General features: G+C 40.8%; 1 protein-coding gene across 11 annotated transcripts in view; it reads left to right on the top strand.

The window, feature by feature from the left end:
* COBL (cordon-bleu WH2 repeat protein) overlaps positions 1–18,528 on the top strand; it is a 159,206-nt gene that overhangs the window by 23,024 nt on the left and 117,654 nt on the right. The window contains exon 1 of one of the 11 annotated variants that reach the window (XM_062610922.1): positions 15,337–15,433. The exons of the other annotated variants lie outside the window; for them this stretch is intronic. The gene's annotated coding sequence lies outside the window, so the exon portion shown is untranslated. Of the gene's footprint in view, positions 1–15,336; positions 15,434–18,528 lie in introns of those variants that run through there. 11 annotated transcript variants of the gene reach the window in all.

The raw sequence follows: 18,528 nt of genomic DNA, 5'->3' as shown, positions 1-18,528 counted from the left end.
TTTCTTAGTATTAGCTAATGAAAATATTTGTAGGAGGTTAAATTCCGAAAACCCCAACTCCTAATCCTCCAGAGCAGCAAAATCTGGTAGTTTATGCATCATATTCTTCTGTCATCCCTGCTGTTGATTTTTTGGGGGAGGCACATACTCCCCACTCTTCTTCTCAGTTTCTAGCTTACAAAACTGGATAGCTTGCCTACCTGTTATTAATGGCTACAAATTTTGCTGAAAATGTAAAATGTTACTCCTTACTAGGACACAGGTAATTATTAGAAGTAAAATGAGAGTGAGTGGTTCTGTAGTAACACACAATGCAAAGTAATGAACACTTTCAGAAGGGACTTATTTCCTCTTCCTTGTTTCCCAGCTGGATTTAGGCTTTTTCATCCTTTTACCCGTTTTTCGGCTTTGTAGTACTCCACCGTTCTTTTCAAGCATACCTTTTTACTAGCGGTGGACAAGAGAGGAACGATGTGGCAGACCACATACCTGTCTCTTCTTTCACTTTCTGTCTGTGTCTTTATTTTTATTGGTTTTGTTTCTGCAAGTTAATTTTTCATCTTTTTCCAGTTTGTACAAATACAGTGTTCATATTCTTTTGTTTTCTCCTGATGCCTTCCATCCTAAAGGTGTGTGATTCATGTGCTGTTATTCTACCCCGGGCTAGATTTGCTGTTACTGTATCTTGGGTTTGTTGTACAATCAGGAAATGGTTATAAAAAATCAACCACTGCTTTCCCATTCTCTAATAATGAAATGATATAAATATATTTCATACATACATTTTTTTAATCATATACATTTTTAGTTCTTTGGTGTAGTAACTGGAAACAGTTGTAAACATCCATGCCTTGTGTGTAGTTTCCGTTAATAAATTTTGTATGATTATTTTTTTTGAATATGTAAAAATAAAGCTCTCAATGTCACTGTTAGCTTCACACACAGACACTTTGCTCAAAAATAAAGTTTGGTAATAGGATGTGTGTGCTAAAGAGATTGCAGAAGCAGTTGGTTAGGTTAGAGTTAACATAATGGACCACACTGTTCGCATACCAAGGGGATTAAACATTTATCAATTTATTTTCTATAAGGATTGTTACAAAACCCAGCCAGACTGTTGCTGTTACCCCCCTGGCTAGCTGAGATGCCTGTTTGCCTTTTGTGATTCCTGTCAGTATGTTCTCTAATGATGGTGTAATTAGCACAGTTTTGCCAAAGGAAAGGGGATTTCTCTTTTGGCTCTTGCATTGTTTTTCATGTGAACAACAAGAATGCATTAGCTAAAAATAGTGTTTAAAAGAACAGGAGCTGGAACGGCCCCTCCAAAACAAGCGGAATAGTGCAGGGTGTGAGCAGCTGCTGCCAACCTGCTAACGCTTGGGTTTAAGCCCAGGCAGAGCAAAGCCTTGATGCCCGCAGGTGGCAGGGCTCCCCCAGCCAGCGCCTTTGCTGTGTCTGTGTCTACTCACATAGGTGTGCTCAATTAGAACTGCCGTCAAACACCTGACCAAATTGCTGATTCCTTAAAAATACTTAACCAGCAATCAGAGACAAGTGTGTTCACTATCAATATGAATAAATACTTTGTTAAAATTTTTCCTCTCTCCTTTTCTCCTCTCCCAAGAGAAATATAAAGCTCTGAAAATAGAAGCAGTGGTATAAACGTGCCATTTAAATATATATATACTCCTTGATGATGTTTTGCACATCCATTTTGCCAGCAGGTGGCTATGGAAGATGATCAGGAAGCTCTCTTGAACTCAGTTGTGTTTGAGCCACTGTAGCTCTCTTTTCACTCAGAAAAAGCATGTGAGGATGGGAGCAGAAGGATGTCTGTAGGAGTACGGATGTCTTGCTAGTAGTGGCGGATACCTATATGTTGTGAGGTGCCTTTTTTCAAGTGTCATGTTTTTGAAGAGCTTGAATTTAGTAGGAACATCTGAATTTGGCTCTTTTCAAGACCATTGCTGCTGACTTAACCTGTGTGAGAAGTTAGTATTTTAATGCTTGTGATCTTCAGTTTACTGACATTTATTCAGTAACAAGGTAACTGAAAACTTGAAGTAAAAATGCAGGGATGGGGTTTGGACGTCTGGGACAATATACAGAGCCTGTCTGTTACCATCCAGATGTGTTGCTGCCATCTCTGTATTCATGGAACTTCTGTAAGTTCATTTTAATTAAAGAAGGGATCTAGCTTATTTGATAGACTTTTGAACTTTGATGAAAGTTTGTCTTACAGTATTCGTAACTGATCACTTAAGAGTAAGACATTTCTGTATCACTGGCATGCTAGATTTGAGTGAGTGGGGGACAAAATGAGGGGAAAAATTAAGCTTGAAATACTTGGGGATTCTGTGTTGATAGTGCCTGTGTAGTTGTATCACCAGCCAAAGGACACAGGTAAGATGGAAACCCTCTTGCTAGAGTTCTGAGGCAGTGTGTGTGATCCTGCGGTGGTGGCCTTCGAATGAGGAGTTCTGCCATTTCTGTGCTGCTGGTGAAGCTTCTTGTTGCCCTTCACAGTTTTCTTGTGTGGTTTCATAAAGCATGTACTGCATTCAGCATGGAGCAAAGGTGAATTGAGTGGCTCAGTGGGAGATATGAACTGGCCCTAAGAGTTTTGCATTGTCTTTACTGTATTGTTTTACTTCTTGGGCTCAGCATGACCTGGATTTTAGTGGGATCTGCTGATCAGCTGCCCCTGTTGGTTTGTTTCTCTATAGCCAGAGACTGTATTGTCTGACACAAGGCTTCCTGCTCATAAGCCAGACACTTAACCACTTGTGGGCTTCAGGCATCCCAGGTGCTGCACATTGGCCTCTCAGTAGATCACTGGAGACATCATCAAGAAACCTCTCCACTTACATGGTGTCTGTGCGCTTTGTTGTACTCTGTGTGTCACCAGAGTAGGAGAAGCAGGATGAACGTGGAGGGATCTGCCTGGGTTATGGAGGGTCTGCCTGCAGCAGAGGGATGGATGGGACCGTACTGTCCTGCAGCCTCTACTTGTGCCTCAGCTGCTGAGCCCTGGGCAATTTCCCTTGAGTGGAGATGCTAGATGGAAAGGGAAACTTCTTCTCTGATTCTTCATTTTAGCCAGTGGTGCTAATTATTAACAGTCCTGTGCATCACTGAGGGGAAGGTGTTGGGGCATGGCCTGCAGGGGCACCCCTTGTGTGGAGCGGTCAGGCTGGGGATGCCTGTTGCTGGACACAGCCGGCTCCGACAGCCCCATCACAGGGCACTGCTGAGGCCCTCACCCCCAGGCAGGCACCTCAGGGAAAGCCTGGGTGTCGAAGGGCAGGAAGAGCTGAGCCAAGGGAGTAGTGGGGCCAGTGCTGCAGGAAGCACCATGGCTGAGGTGGTGGTGGCCTGAAGGCACTGCATCCCATGGAGGAGATGAGTGAGGAGGAAGACAAGAGTGAGGAGGAAGGCGGTGGGAAGAAATAGCTGCTCACAGCCCCTGTGCCCCGCACCTCCCCTGCGGGACCAGTGTGAGCCATCTGGCTGCTGTTGGTTGGGCACTGGGAGCAAGATTCACCTTCCTAGTTATATGTGCAGGACTGTATATGTGTCCTTTAAATACTCTTCCTATCCATCCACCAAATTATGTCAAGAAAAGACCTAGGAAGATACTTTGGAAATATGTAGCCGTGTTTGGGCTCTGTGTGGCTTTTCTTCAAACTGGCTGAAGGAGTAACTGCTCAGTGGTTGCATTAATTAGCTGCCAAGCTACTTGTTGAATCATACCATATGAAGCCAGAGGAGTATTTCTGCTAGCATTAGTTGTTTCTTCTTTCAAGTGAAGATGTTTAAGGACTGACAGAAATTCCCTTTCCGTATGTTCATGCCTAATTAAAATGCAAAAGCACACTGCCTGTCTACTTGATGTTAATTCCTTATGGGTGGAAGTTTGCTGAATCAAGGGAGAGATTGCTAAGTGAGGTTAAGGTTAGGCTATTTTATTTTTATGAAGTGGTGTTTTTTCATGCTAGCACTGATTCTTTAATATTAATATCATACACATAGTTTTTTTTTCCCATCCTAAGCCTGTACCATCCTCTGCAGCAGAAATTAAACCCAATATTATGCTACATACTATTTTCTCATTAATACCATGAGTATAGAAAGTATTTCCTTTTTTGTCTCTCTGTTTCAGATTTCTTCTGTCTTACTAGTGCCATCTACTACTACCAGCCATGCAGACTGAGTGCGTGAAAAGGGTGTGTGGAATTACTTTGTAAGCCCAACCCAGATATTTTCAATTGTTCAGATTCTTCTAAGTTTAAAAATAAGCAGTTAGACTTGTTACGTGACACCGTGCATATGTTTAATTTAGTTGTCATTTGCCACAGTTATCAACATGCGGAGTATTTGTGAAAGATTAAAATCTTAATGCATTATTTGTTTTGAGAGAAGAAGTAATTGCGAAATTGAATTCTCACCCTTCTCTTCCTACCCCGTCTCTCTGGATCTAATCCTGTGGTCAGGGACATCTGTGGTAAAGCATAGCTTGCTTTTAACAGCAGTGTGGTTAGGATAATTGGAATAAGACTGATGCATTGATAAGTCTTTGGATATTGACAGGGAAATGGGACTGTTTGCAAATAGTATTTTGGCTAATCTCTGTGCATGTGCATTTATGTGTTTTATCCACTTGGGGTGGACTTTTTGTGTTGCTGTGTGTGTCTGGCTTACGTTAGGAGGCATCTGCCTCTAGGCATTGATTTTCTGCGTCATACAAAACACAAAGGAGGACACATGATGTTTCATACCAGGTAACATGCTTTTTTGACGCTGCCAGGCCAGGCAAAATCTTCAGTGTAGTCGATTACTGTGCTCATGGACCTAGCAGACCAACTGCTCTGTCAAAACCAGCACATCCTCTTGTGAGAATTTGATACTGGCTGTGTAGCCAACAAGTGACTTCATGGTGTGTAAATGCCTCCAGTGTCTCTTCACTAGCTCTGAATGTGGGCAGTGATGACACACAGGTGGTAATGGATCTCATGTCTTCCATTATTGTGTGATAATTTTTTGGTGTATAACAACCTAATCAATCAGGATGGGAGAAAATAAGTTTGGTCTAGCATTTTCCTGGACATTTCCATCCTTTGCTGTCTCATCCTGTTTCCTGATGCTGTGATCCTGAACTTAGCCTGCTAGGAGGCCTGGACAGGCAGGGGCTAATGTCTGCTTTGGAAGCATCCTTGCTTTGCCAGCAGCATTCAGCGATGCCCTTCCATCTAGCATCGAGAAGCAATCAGCCTGCTTTGCTCATATCTGCATCAGTAGATGTCTGATAATTTCTTTATTCAAAGTACTGTAGATGAGTATTGTATCAGAAGTTGCATAGAAGAAACAATGCTGCACAGAAATAGCTGGATCCAAATAATGAATGAAACTTACATAGTATTTAATATTTCTCATATATTACTCCTGACTCAGAAGCAGAAACAATAACATATAGCCCGGTAACATTCTTAGTGCATCAAATACATATACATGCTATCATTTGTGTAGGGGGAAAACAGCATTTACATGCTGTATGTCCTATGAAGGTGAGAAGCAGGCCTGTACTCTTCTCAATTACAGTGTGCAGCAGCTACAGGTGTGAGATGCTTTTGTTTCCCTGAAAGGAGAGTACAACAAAACGCTGCACTCTTCCCACACTGGTGTGAGTAGCCCTCAGTCATTTAGCAGCATTTACCCTGAAGGGCAGGAGCTGGATGAGCTTGCAGGATAACTCAGACAGCATCGCTGTTACTTCTTCAGGGCTAGAATCAGACTTAGGACACAAGGTTCAGCAGTGGTTGGTGTCCCGTGGAAAGAAGCTTGGTGGTCCTCGTGCCTGTGTGTCCTGGGTTCAGCTGTAGCAGTTATTTTTCTCCTTCCTAGCAGCTGATGCAGTGCTGTGTTTTGACTTTAGTCTGAGAACAATGATGATAACACACCGATGTTTTAATTGTTGCTGAGTAATGCTTACTCTGATCAAGGACTTTTCAGTCCCTCATGCTCTGCCAGTGAGGAGGGGCACAAGAAGCTGGGAGGAAGCAGAGACAGGACACCTGACCCAAACTAGCCAAAGGGGTATTCCATCATGCCCAATATATAAACTGTGGGGAGTTACCTGGAAGGCCCAGTTTGCTGCTTGGGTTGGGCTGGGTATCTGTTGGTGGGTGCATCACTTGTGCTTATTGTTTGCTTTTCCTTTCCCTTTTAGTTTTATATTCTCTCTCCTTGTTATTTCCCTTATTATTATTATTGTATTAGACTTTAGTTATTGGACTGTTCTTATCTCAACCTGTGGGGTTTACATTCTTTCCTCCCCATCCCAGCTGGAGTGTGGGGGGGAAAGGAGGAGTGTGAGTGAATGGCTGTGTAGTTCTGTGTTACCAGCTGGGCTTAATCCATGACACTGTCTTAGTCAAAATAGGTTCTGACCCCTCCACCCCAGTCTGGTTTTGGTCACTCCCTCCTTTTCTGTTGGTTTCATGATTCATTTGGCAGCTTAGGCCGATGACTGGTCCATGGGGCTAAGGCTGGTTGCTGCTTACCTTCCTGCTGCAGGATTGCATTAATGATTCATTATAGGCAGACACATGTGCCACTAGGTGCATGTACTCTGTCATCCATGTTAACCAGGTAGCCTGCAGAGGAGGAAGTTTTAGGGTTTGGTGCTGTTAAGAAACTGAAAACAAAATTTACGTTTGTGTAATGAATGCTATCAGTGTTTTTGTTTGTTTACAAAATACATGAGCCAATACATGAGCCTTACAGCAGAACTATCTGGGAATATGTCCTGAGCCTGTGGTAGCCCACAGTGAAAGATTTTACATGGTCTGTTGTAGTAAGATAAAGAGGGCTGCCAAAATCTTGAAATAGAACTCTTGCAATAGCATGGATCTTAATTAACTTGACCACTTGGGAAGTCTACCTTTTGAAGGTAGAATTCTGTGGAGAAAATTTGTTTTATTTATATAAACCAGTAGCATTTATTTTTTACTTCAATTTATACTATAAAAGAGGGTGTGAGAAGGGTAAAAGCTGTATGCATGCCTTTGCTATGGCCTACATTCCAAGCATGGCACTCAAAAGAACATGATAAATAAGATCTTACACTGAAGGTTATTACTTTTTCTTCCAGAAGTGAGGAAGAGTATGCTTTTTTTGGTTTAGTTTCAAAATAAAAGGAGGTACTCTTTCTGGAGGATCTGTCAGAAATACTGGAGCTCTGTGTTACTTGTTGAGGGGCCAGCTATGACTTTCAGAAACTTGAAATGCTGTCTTTAAATCTTTCAACTCCCTTTTCACCATCTGTGTCTTCTGTATTCAGGGTGGAAACCTCTGACTCAGCTAGAAAGGCGAGTCCCTTTCACTTTTGTTTTGGTAGATGTTACTCTGTGTTTCTCCTGCCTTGCTGCTTTGCTTGGGGGTGGTTTGTGTTGGGCTCAGCAGAAGCGTTCGGAGGAACCTTGCACTATAGACTGCATCCAGGATTTTCCTGGCCAGTAAAGTCCCATAAACATCAGAGAGGATGCTAGATTTGCTAGCTGTTGAGTGTACTCATCTCTCTTTGGGAAGAACTGTGCCAGCATGTGTCAAGTGAGCTACTGTAAGGCCCTGGCTCAGGGAACACTCTCTGTATGCTGATAATTTCACCAATTATCACTATGCCAATGACCTTCCTATTTCAGAGGAGGCGACCAAAGAGGATGTGGTGTGGCCGTTCTGACTCTATCTTGTGTCCTCAGATTTCCTTGACCTCTCTGACTCATTTTAGAATTGGAAATGATACAAGGTTGGGTGGTAACACAGAAAGATAGGCTTGCTTGTCTTTTTATTGGATTCCCCCCCCCTTTTTTTTTAATACATTAGTTATATTTGATATTGTCTGTTTTCAATAAGATGTAGTAAGAACATATTAGAGAACTTTGCCTTTGCAGATCTAAAAGGCGGCTAGTTAGATGCCCAGGGAAGTACTATGCAGTTGCTTTCAGCATCCCAAAGCTTCCTTAGATGCCATGCTGCTGATGCTCAGCTTTGTCCTGGAGCTTGGAAGTTGTCTTCAGGCTGGGGGAGGCAGCAAGTGGGACTGTCAACACAGAGCTGAAACTGAGCTCTGCTGAGGTTCTGCCAGGCTGAAAATTGGGCTTTCTGCAGGGTCAGTGGCAAAACTCCCATTGACTTCACTGGGTCCCAGCTTACTTTGTTTTGTTTTTTATCGGTTGTGAGGAGGAAAACTCTTCTGTTCCCATTGAGTTTTCCCAGGTAGTAGCTTTCAGATGGGACAGACGCCCTTGTTTCAGTATAGTCTGCCAACAGCTTGCACAGCCATGCAGTGCCAGATCTTAATGTGATTTTCATGCAAGGGGAAGTTTATTTGATGATATTCTTTGCCTGTATTTTCGTGAAAAATAATTGAGTATTTGCTTTTTTCAGCCATTGGTTTTATTTGAGTTTAATTGACAGAGGCAGAGATAAGCCTAATACAACAGCTTTTTATAAGCCTGTGTAAAGTTGGTGGATGGTAGAGGTGAGAGCCCTTGTAAACCACCCTACTCTGATGTTAGCAACAGGATAAGGTCCAGAGTTGAAGGCAGTCGTTAAGTGCTCCATAATGGAAAAAAGCTTGTGAAACTTCTTACCTTTTTTGGTATCAAAAGCAGTCCCAAGAAGTCAAAGAAACCAAAGGGAATCAGACATCATTAATACTCCTGTTTCATTGGTTTTGTCAAGGAGATGAAAATCTTTTCTCTTGGTTGAAAGACTAGCTCTAAAGTGCAGTGGGTTTTGGTGCTTGCATTCGAGATGTGTCCTTTTTCCATTTCTAGTGTAACCATGTCAGTTCATGTTATAAGGTAATCTAATATACTCTTCTTGTGTGGGTTTTGTAGGCTCTGATGAGTTTGAAGCTAGCTCAGGCATGTCTACGCAATCTTGCTGTCACTGTTGTGATGCCCCACCAGTACTTACAGAGCAGCCTCAAGCATGTTTGCATTGGGTTATCTCTGAGTAGCTTTTAAAGCTCCTAAGTAGTGGATACGTCTGCTCTCTTGGTAACCTTTTCTCATTCATAACAGGTAACACTGTTTCCATGGCTTCAGTCTGCTGATGAAGATGATGCAAGGTCTTGGTTTTACTCTGAAGTCCATTATAACCCTGACTCTTGTCTGTCTCCTGTGTCCTGAGACATTGCCACACATCAGTAAAATGCCCAGAATAATCATCCCTGATTTGAATGTGTGTGATAAAGAAGGAGGGTATTTGGCTGCTTCCTCTCTCATTTGATACTGTCTGGGTGTGTTAACATGCCTGATTTATCAAGATTTTCTTCATAGCATGCTTATGTGTAAGCTGTATGAGGCTGTTAAGTACTCAGTTGATATCACATCCTTTTTTGATTTGTGTGATTTAAAATCTGTTAAGTACCACATGTGTCTACAGGATACATTAAATGGAATTTTAAATGGAATCTAACTAAACAAATGGGTTTTGCTGACATATAAAAATCATTAAAACGTTTCTGTTCTTACTTGATGAATCAAAATTAAACTTCAGTCCTACTAATCAGCTGTTTGGCATTGTAAGTGTATTTAGCTGTGTTAACATTTGCAGTTTTCTTTTTCATTGGACTTTCTGGTTTTATATTAATGTAGGTCTCTCAACTGGAATAGAGTTGGAGTAGGGTTTATTGCCTTACATTTAATTTGTAAATTTTCTTCTAATAAATCAAAATACATTTCAGTTTAAACTAAGAAGCATTCCTGTGTCACTTAGAAAGAAGAGAGTATCTTACAAGTGAAGGCAAAATACATGCGGTTCTTGTAAGAGATTTTACTAAGTCAGTCAGCACCAAGAAAAGACACAGAAAATCGCCTGAAGCAGTTGGATTTCCTGATAAAAATACCTGTAGCATCCCATAAATATGGGGTCTGAAAGCAGTTAAGTGTTATGTTGAAACTGTATGTTTCTGTATCTCATTGACACTGAGTATTTGCTTCATTAACCTTTTTTTAATATATTGATGCACCTGGTTTCTTACTGTGTGATGGAATATGAAGTAAGACTGAATAATAAATGCTAATTAAGAAGATAATTAAGAGAAAGGAATGTCCTAGCATCTCTGATCTATTTCTCTACAAGTGAATGCAAAATGTATCTCATGAAAATTGTTAAATCTTTTAGGGGATTTGTTCTAGCTCTGAAGAGAAGCTTGTCAGCCCTGTAGTTCTGGTGCTGGCAGTTTCCCACTGAAGAGCCCAGTAATCATAGAGCCACAAAACGGTTTGGATTGGAAAGGACCTTAGGATCATCTAGTTCCATCCCTTGCCATGCAGGGACGCTTCACTGTGTTATAAAACTAGGAATTAGCATAGTAAATTTCATCAGAATTTCACTAGCAATATATGTTGGTTTTATCTGACTCTTTCAAAGCTATTCTATCTTCTGTGTCCCTTGTAAACAAACAATCAAGAAAGCACTTTGCTGCAGTAGGGCTGTAATCTACTGAGTCTTCAAGCCTCTAGCTAGTGGTTCATTCTCAGTAGGTGGTAGTGAGGTTGTAAAGTCTTTGTGCACAAAACCAGAGCACAGTCTGAGATACTTTTGCTCAGTAACGCAGTGCAAATGTGTCTTGGAAGTTGCATCTTAATTGACAGTGGAAGTCACACCAGGAAAGCTTATAAATCAGTGTTGATAAGCAATATATTTTATATTTGTTTATTTAAATAGCCTTATTGAAAGTGGTTGTTGATAAGAGATTAAGAAAGTACAACCACACTGAAATACGTACAGCACCTATAACTTTAAGGGACTTGGCACACATTGTTAGTATTTGTGAGCTAGCCTCAGGCTTGCGTAAGCATATCTTTAGTCTTTGACCACTCTTGAAACAAATTGTCGTCTCATTGAAGAGAATTATTCTCATGGTTTACTATTAGGCCAGGTTGGACAGAGCCTTCAGCGGCATAGTTTAGTGTGAGGTGTCCCTGCCCATGGCAGGGGGTTTGGAACTAGATGATCTTAAGGTCCTTTCCAACCCTAACTATTCTATGATTCTATGAAAACTAATGTAATTATTGGGTGCTCATAAAGCCTGTTCAACTAGTAAGTTACCTTTCCAGGCCTTAGAGTGTTACTGGAGAGCTCAGTGTGGAGTTGTGGCATGAGGCACATGGGTGGCATTTGTAGTGCCCTTGCAGAAATACAGCTGACTGGTAGCAGAGTGAGTGCAACTGAAGGATGCGTGTTTACCTGCAACATACGGAGGATACAATGCCAGGAGTGATTTCAGCTTGCTTAGAAATGCTCTTGGCTTTGTTTCCATGCCAGTGTTTTTCCACAGGTGAGCGTGGTTAGTTAGAATCCAGTTAGCCAACATAAACCTGACTATAATTTCATGAACAGTGCTAAGAAATCTCACTAGGTGTCTTGCTAGGTAAATGATTTGACCTTGTGGTTTTTGCAGCTCAGCCACTGGATTTGCCATCTGCAGGGAACTGGGTGTGCAGTGTCTGTCTCTGTGGTTCTAGCCTTCTGTCTGCTAATCTGAGCATCCTTAAAACAGCTCAGTGAAGATTTGAAACCACTAAGAATGGAACAGTGCCCTACGCTTGGATTATTAGCATGGGCACTAACCAGTGCCACTGTGCTTAAGCATCAGTAACATTAAAATAGAATCATTCTGTTTTCTTATTTAAGCATACCACTCAAAGCAGCCTGATTTAGTCACAGTAAAGGAACTGGACAACATTCACATGAGCAATGATTTCATTATTGTTATCACTTCTATTATCATCATCATCATTACTATCGGTTGGAATGGAGTGAGACTAATAGCTCAGTACTGTGTAAGTGGGAAAAAAACAAATGTGTGTGGATAACAGAAGTAAAAAATACTGGTGGGAATAAGACTGGGTAGTTGGTTACTGAATGCTTTGCACTAACACATTGCTGATTCCCCTCAAGTCACTTTAACAGCCATTGCTTGGCAATCTTTTGATTTTGGTCAGTGTGAAACAGAGGTAGTTTTTGTTCAGTTGCTGGTGGCTAAACATATTTCCGTCCTAAAACCTAAGTGTCTTTTGCCTTTATCTGTGTTTTGGTTCATCTGGACCTTCTTCTCTGACAGATGTCCTTGGGTAAAGACCATGGTTTCAGCATCCCTACCTAGTGTGCTGTTTTTCTACTTTTGCTATTCTAGGGCAATTTTTTTTTTAAGGCACGTTATCCAACCTCCAGTATGAATTGTTAGTGGTTTTTTTTCTGATCACATCTCCCGGGCTAAAGAGTTGCAACTGTTCGTGTATCTCTGACTCAAATATGCAGTATTACTGCAGTTTAGATTGCAGGAATTTAATGTTCCAGAGTAACTCATCTATGCTTTCTTGCCTTTAACCGCAGAAGACTTCCGTTTTTCTTGAGCACGTGTTTCAGCAGCTGAGGCAAATATTTACGTAATGTTACCTGCTCTCCCGTTTCTCTCTTTTTACTGACGCACAGCATGGTGGAGTTGCATGTGATGGCACCAGCTCCTAGTGTGGTCTTTGCCACACACTGAACATGTGGGTGGTATCTCAAAAGTCCTGTGATACAGCTATTAGTGATACAGACCTCACAGTGCTTATTCAGTCATTAACTGAATCAGGCATCTGCCCAAATCCTGGGATTTGGCTCCTTTTTAAAAGATTTTCTCTAGGGCCTGTGTTCTATTTTGTTTTGGGAACTGATACAGGTAGATCTGTTAGGCTCCCTAGTGTGACTATGATTAATAGGTGTGAAAGCATTTGTAGGCTGTAATACTGTTCTTTGATCAGTTAAAGCTCACTCAACATATAGCTCTATCCTTACTTTCACTCTGAGGGTTCTCGAAAGGAGCAGTGAAGTGCAGGTAATCAAGTGTTCATGCTTATGACTTCTGGCCCTAAAAATTGACTGTATCATGAAACTGATACGTGAAATACTTTGTACTGGATCTTGAGGGAATGTCTCAGTGACTGGAAGGAGGATTAAACTTTTATTGGAAGATAATGTACTTTTAACCTAAAGTGTAGTTCATGTATAAAAAATAAGTGTATTTGGGGATACCAGCCATAGGCTAGTAAGTCATTTGGCATTCCTGCCAGAGGATGAGCTCTTGATAGTTCAGCCACTTAGTGTCACTGCTGGAGTCTGTAGTCCCAGGCGGATAGAAACCAATTTTCTCTTGTTTGGCACCTGTGCAATGCTTCACAAGCAGTGGAGCAGCCAGGTCTCTGCCATATGTTGGGACACATCTCAGCTTCTCATGAAATGGGTCACATCTGGGGAGAGATCCATGGTAGCAAAATTTATAACAATGAGCTTACTCGCCTTTACTTTTGAGACTGGGAAACTGCAGCACAATGTTTTTTCATGATCGGTTGGTTAAGTTTGTGAAAGGTGTGAAATTAGAGGTACAATGTTAAGGACTACTTCCGTTACACTGTATCATCTCACCTTGACTTATTTATTTTTCTCTGATTTTACCCTTGGGCAAGCATGGTCATGTACTTCCACCCCTGCTTCCTCTTCTGCAGATGCTTTCATTCAGTTTGCCTCTGGTCTTTTATTTTTTTCCCTTCTGGCATTAAACCTGATTTTAAAATACATAAAGCTGTAGGGTTTCTCATCAGTAGAATCAGATAGAAGATTAAAATATAATTAACTTTCATTTCTTTGCCAAAAACAAATTATTTTTTCCTGTCTATTTTGGGTGACTTTAGCACACCCACAAGGGAATCATTTCATCATGTCTGTCAGTGTGATCCTGCTTTAGAAATGGAATGATCTTTTAAAAGTAATATGAAATTCAAATAAATATTACAAAAGAGAAAAGTGTGAAATAATTATATGTACTGTAGTACCCAGGAACTCCAATAAAGACTGCTTAAATAAAACAGTATTATTTAAAAAAATAAAGTAGTGTAAGGAACCGTAACTATTCCCTGAGCCATATCCACGTGGGAGTAATCCAGTTCATTAGACCTTGGTGTCTGCTGAAGATTTCAGCTGTTTAGAAAGTGCCGTACTTTTGTAATATTATAAATGTTATGAAATCTTGTAAAATAATACTGGAAATAAGTTATTATAAGAGTAATATATTTTAGACCTGTACTTTAACTTCTGTGTATGAGACAATTAAAGGCTGAGTCAGCTCCTGCCTCTTTAGTAGTTACGGACACTCTGGTGCTCTCCTAGTTTCTCTTCTCCATCTCTGTCAGATTTCTTTAACTTTTGTTTTCCATTTTCAAAAGTCCTGAGATAGTTTTACATTGGTGCTAATAATCTGTTTGCATTTCCTTTACATTTGTGTTGCGTTGTACTTTTTGTGAGCTGCTGCGTCTAGAAGCTAGAGGGATTTTACTTGCGAAGAGGAAACTTGGCTTACTATAACGCGGGTGTCTTTTTTCTCAGCCTGTGATCTGAGTTTGCTTTGACATAAGCGACAAAGAGTTAAATGTTCTCTGAAGGTATCTGCTTTGAAGGCTGGATTGCTAGGCAAGAGTGACTTCTGCAGTGCTGTGTGTGTCCTCATGGTTTGGAGTTCAAGGTGTGACTCAGGGCTGGGTTTCTAGCTGTGCAGTGCAAGTCGCCAGAGAGGGAGAGTGAAGGTACTCATCTCCTTTTTTTTTTTCCTTAAACGGCAATGTGCATGGATTTCCACTCAAAAGACTACAGGAGTGTGACCACCTGAAAGCTGAAAATGTTTACTCCCTCTTTTCCACCCAAGGGACATGCTGTGCTTAGCACTGAGCACTTCATGTTGATTTACGCCTTCTAATTACAAGATGGGACATATACAGATTTCACAGAGTAGCCCTCTGTAACTGTTCCAGGCTTGTGCATTGCATTGACAAGACTGCAGATTGACTTGACTGAGTTGGAGGTCTTGTGCTAGTTGTTAGCTATATCAGAAATTAATTTTGCCTGTAATTCTGGTGTGTTGAAGGGTGGTTGCTTTTTTGGTTTGGATTAGTCTGGGGCTTTTTTGTTCTTGCTTGGAGCTTTTACCAAATTCCTGGTGATATCCATGGGATGAAGTCTGACCTGTACCTGTAAAGCTGCCTTTGCTTTACAGCTAGGGCAGAGAGGATTCCAGATTTTCTTGAGCATGGTGTGTGTGTGTGTGTGCATGTTAGACCTTATGAGAATAAAGACAATCCCTGCATAGCATTCCCATGGGGTGGAAGTCCCAGGACCAATTCTGTTTGAAAGAGAGATCACGTTTTTGCAGGATGGGATTGTAAAGTCCAGGTTGCATCCTATTACTTGGTAGTTATATATTAATAAAGTGTAGGTCCAAAGGGCTTGTGTTACTTTGCCTAGAAGTTCTTCATCTGGCGAAACTTTTCTTCATCTCTGTTGCATTTCTTCTGTGTGCTGTGCTACAGAAACACTGGTCTTACTAGTCAGTTGGCTTATTTTTCCTTTTCCATTTTGAGAATCTTGATGCTGTTTCTGGGACTAGTGCTGGTAGGTTATTTATGTATTCTGCCTAATTATTTCCTGGCTATTTGCATGTTTTTCAGCTTACGGTAAAGTGAGATGAACTATTTCAAGCCTCAGTAAAAAGCACTGTACATTTGTGTATTAGAATCAGCTGATTGCTTTTACTGTGTTTTCCTTATCCTGGGTTGAAGCATTCATGTAACCATGAGTGCATCATATGTTTGAAGTGTTCTTGCTTGTAACTTCATCCACAGACTAATAGCAGATAGGGGTCTTAACAAATATCTTAGGACTGAGCACAGGGAAAGATGTTTGTGGAGGAAAAATTTTTGTTGAGCTGAATTTACTTCAAATTTAACTTGTACTGAAGAATGGTGTGCAACTTTTTAATAGTATGTTTTGTTTATAGAGTTGAAAGTACCCATGCTTAAACAGGCTTTTAAATCACACACTTTCTCTGTGCATTTTAGGGGGGGGACAAAAAGGCTTTTCTTACTGAGTGCTCTTTTATTGTCGTATATGATCACTGTGACAGAGAGAGAATTCCTTTTCTCACTCACATTCAATAATATTAACAGGCTTCTCAGCACCTTCTGACTGCAGTTGCTAGAGCCTGTCAAAAGGCAGCTGCTCATGCAGTTCCAAGGTAGTTAGAGCTGTGGGTTTAAGTGTACGCCGTGTGGAGCTAGTTTCCGAGATGGTTCAGAAAGTTGGCTAGCAAATGCAAAACTACGCCATGTATCACTCTACAAATGTGAACTTTAAAGGGATCTGCTTCCACTGAAATAGTCTGAGATATGTCATTTGGAAAATGTTGAAAACCAGTCATTTAAAGCAGTCATAGTGTTTCAAGGGAGCATGTAGTTTCTATTGTGGAAAAGTTCATATGAGGTCACCTGAAGCTAGGTTAGAAAGACTGCAGTGGGAATGTTTTCCCTTTTCTCTGATGTCTCTGAAAGAAATGGACCTGCGCTGTCCTTTCTGCACAGAAGAAAAGGAAAACTGTAGTATCTGAAAGACCCTGACCATGTAGTGCCAAAAAGAATATGCATTGTTACAGATCTTACTGAGGTAAAGTGAACTTCACTGGTCAGTGTGTAGCTGATGCTTTTGATGGAATGATGCCTGATTTCCTGACACACACTGCCCTCCCTAGCCCTAAGCAGTGTTGCACAAGGTCTGTAACTGCAGATTTGGCTGTAAAGAGTACATAAAAAGTGGCCAGATAAAAATTGCACTTCTGTTTCAGAGCTATAAATTGGTATTGAGGTGTCTGGCCTTGTTTGCCTGTTCCTTCAGAAAACCAGGTGCAGCTTTACGTTATTGATAGGGAACAAACACTGTAGCATAATCACAGTTTACTTTCAGGTCCTTCATCAGGCTCAAAAATCATTCATCATTTCTCCCCTGAAGTTTGAAATCTCTTCAGTTTCAGCTGCTTTCAGTTTCGTTTGTTTTATTACCATTGCTTTATTTCTTCTATCTCTGTTCACTGTGAGATCTGGAATTTACAAGTCCAGGTAAACCATAATTAAAGACCCCGTAGTTCTGCCAAGCTCAGGACACTTGGCTGCTTCTTTTCTTCCCACTGTCTTTTGTACTTCGGGAGGAGCACTGTATTGGAATTGTCCCCTCCCACAATATAGGACAAGCTTTAAAAAACAAAAGAAGAAAAGCTTGTTTTAAGAAACAAGTTGTTGTGAATCTCTGTGGCTGCTTATGTGCAGTTTCTGTTACGGAGAGCAAGAATTACATCATTTGTAAATTGATCTGAAGTCCTTAAATATTGGACTGCATGAGTAAAACTACTCTGGCACGATCTAGATTTATGCAAAGCTCCCATGCCTCTCCCCACCTGCTTACGAATAACAACTGTAGGCATATGTAAAGGGCTCTTGAGCAGAAGATGAAGCTGAACATACAAGATCAAGATGGACTTACAAAAAAGCAAGGTAGCTTGACAAACAGTAAAGGCTTGAACTTTTTATCACCACCTCCACGGGGAGCTGCAAGTTAGTGACTGATGACTGTGTGACTCATTGGGTGTATACAGGATAAAAAGTGAATGTTCAGGGAAAATTTCCCATGGAAGAGAGATTGCTGTAAATGTGGAATGTGGAGGTAACTCTCCCTGTGTATTTGTAGAGGAATGCCATTTCGTATGCACTCATGAAATGAAAGAAAGTATCTGCATGACTGCTAATTTTGCACTGTCCTGCTGGTATCTCACTGAAAAATGCATTTTCAGGGCAGTGTAGTGATTTTGTGCAAGTAGAGACATGGCATAGAAATTGTTGGTCAAATGCAAATGCTGATTAAAAAGCGTGGGGGGTTTGGCTTGTTTCTGTGTGTGTGTGATGTAGCTCTTACTTTTTTGTTTTATTTTTTTCTCTTCCAGAAGCTTATATTGGTAACCCAAACTGTGTGTTAGTCTGTTTGTCTGTGAGAGTAGAGATTATCTCTAATTAAAGAAGTGCTGGTTTGGTATTAATTCTGTTCAGTTTTTAATTTTTATTTTTTTCTCCCTGAGCACAGTTTCACTCTTGATTGATTCAGCCATTAAGCTTTGCAGGGTATTAAGCATAGAGTGTTTTCTCTGTACTCCTCTCTTCTGGACCTCTTTTTGTGTTGTTTGCACTTTGAAAATGATGTGCAGAATCAGTCTATTCTCTTCCTGCACCCTAGAATCAGGCAGATTTAAAAATGCAGGCAGTAAGCCTGGGTAATAATTTCTCAGTAAATATTTTACTGCTTTTTCCATCTGTTACACTAAAATCTGACTTAAACTAGGCATAAATCTAGTCAGAAGAGGTCACTGGGATATTAATCATCAGAATTAATCCTCTTCAGACATGTGCTTGGTATAAGGCCAGCTATTCAGAAGTTTAACAGTACACATATGGTGCTTATCTCTCTGGCTGCTTGCCAGTGAAGTAAACTTTGAGTTTGTGGTGGTTATATAGCTCCGTAAAGTACACTGCTTGTTTGGTGCAAGTTATGCAGTTTTTCTGTGTTGCACATGGCACATAGCCTACTACTGGAGAATGAGTTCTC

This window comes from Pezoporus occidentalis, unplaced genomic scaffold, assembly GCF_034315485.1.
Source record: "Pezoporus occidentalis ecotype Australia unplaced genomic scaffold, CSIRO_AGI_Poc_V1 ctg15, whole genome shotgun sequence".
Classification (NCBI taxonomy): domain Eukaryota; kingdom Metazoa; phylum Chordata; class Aves; order Psittaciformes; family Psittacidae; genus Pezoporus; species Pezoporus occidentalis.
This window is presented reverse-complemented; position numbering and strand designations above follow the sequence as displayed.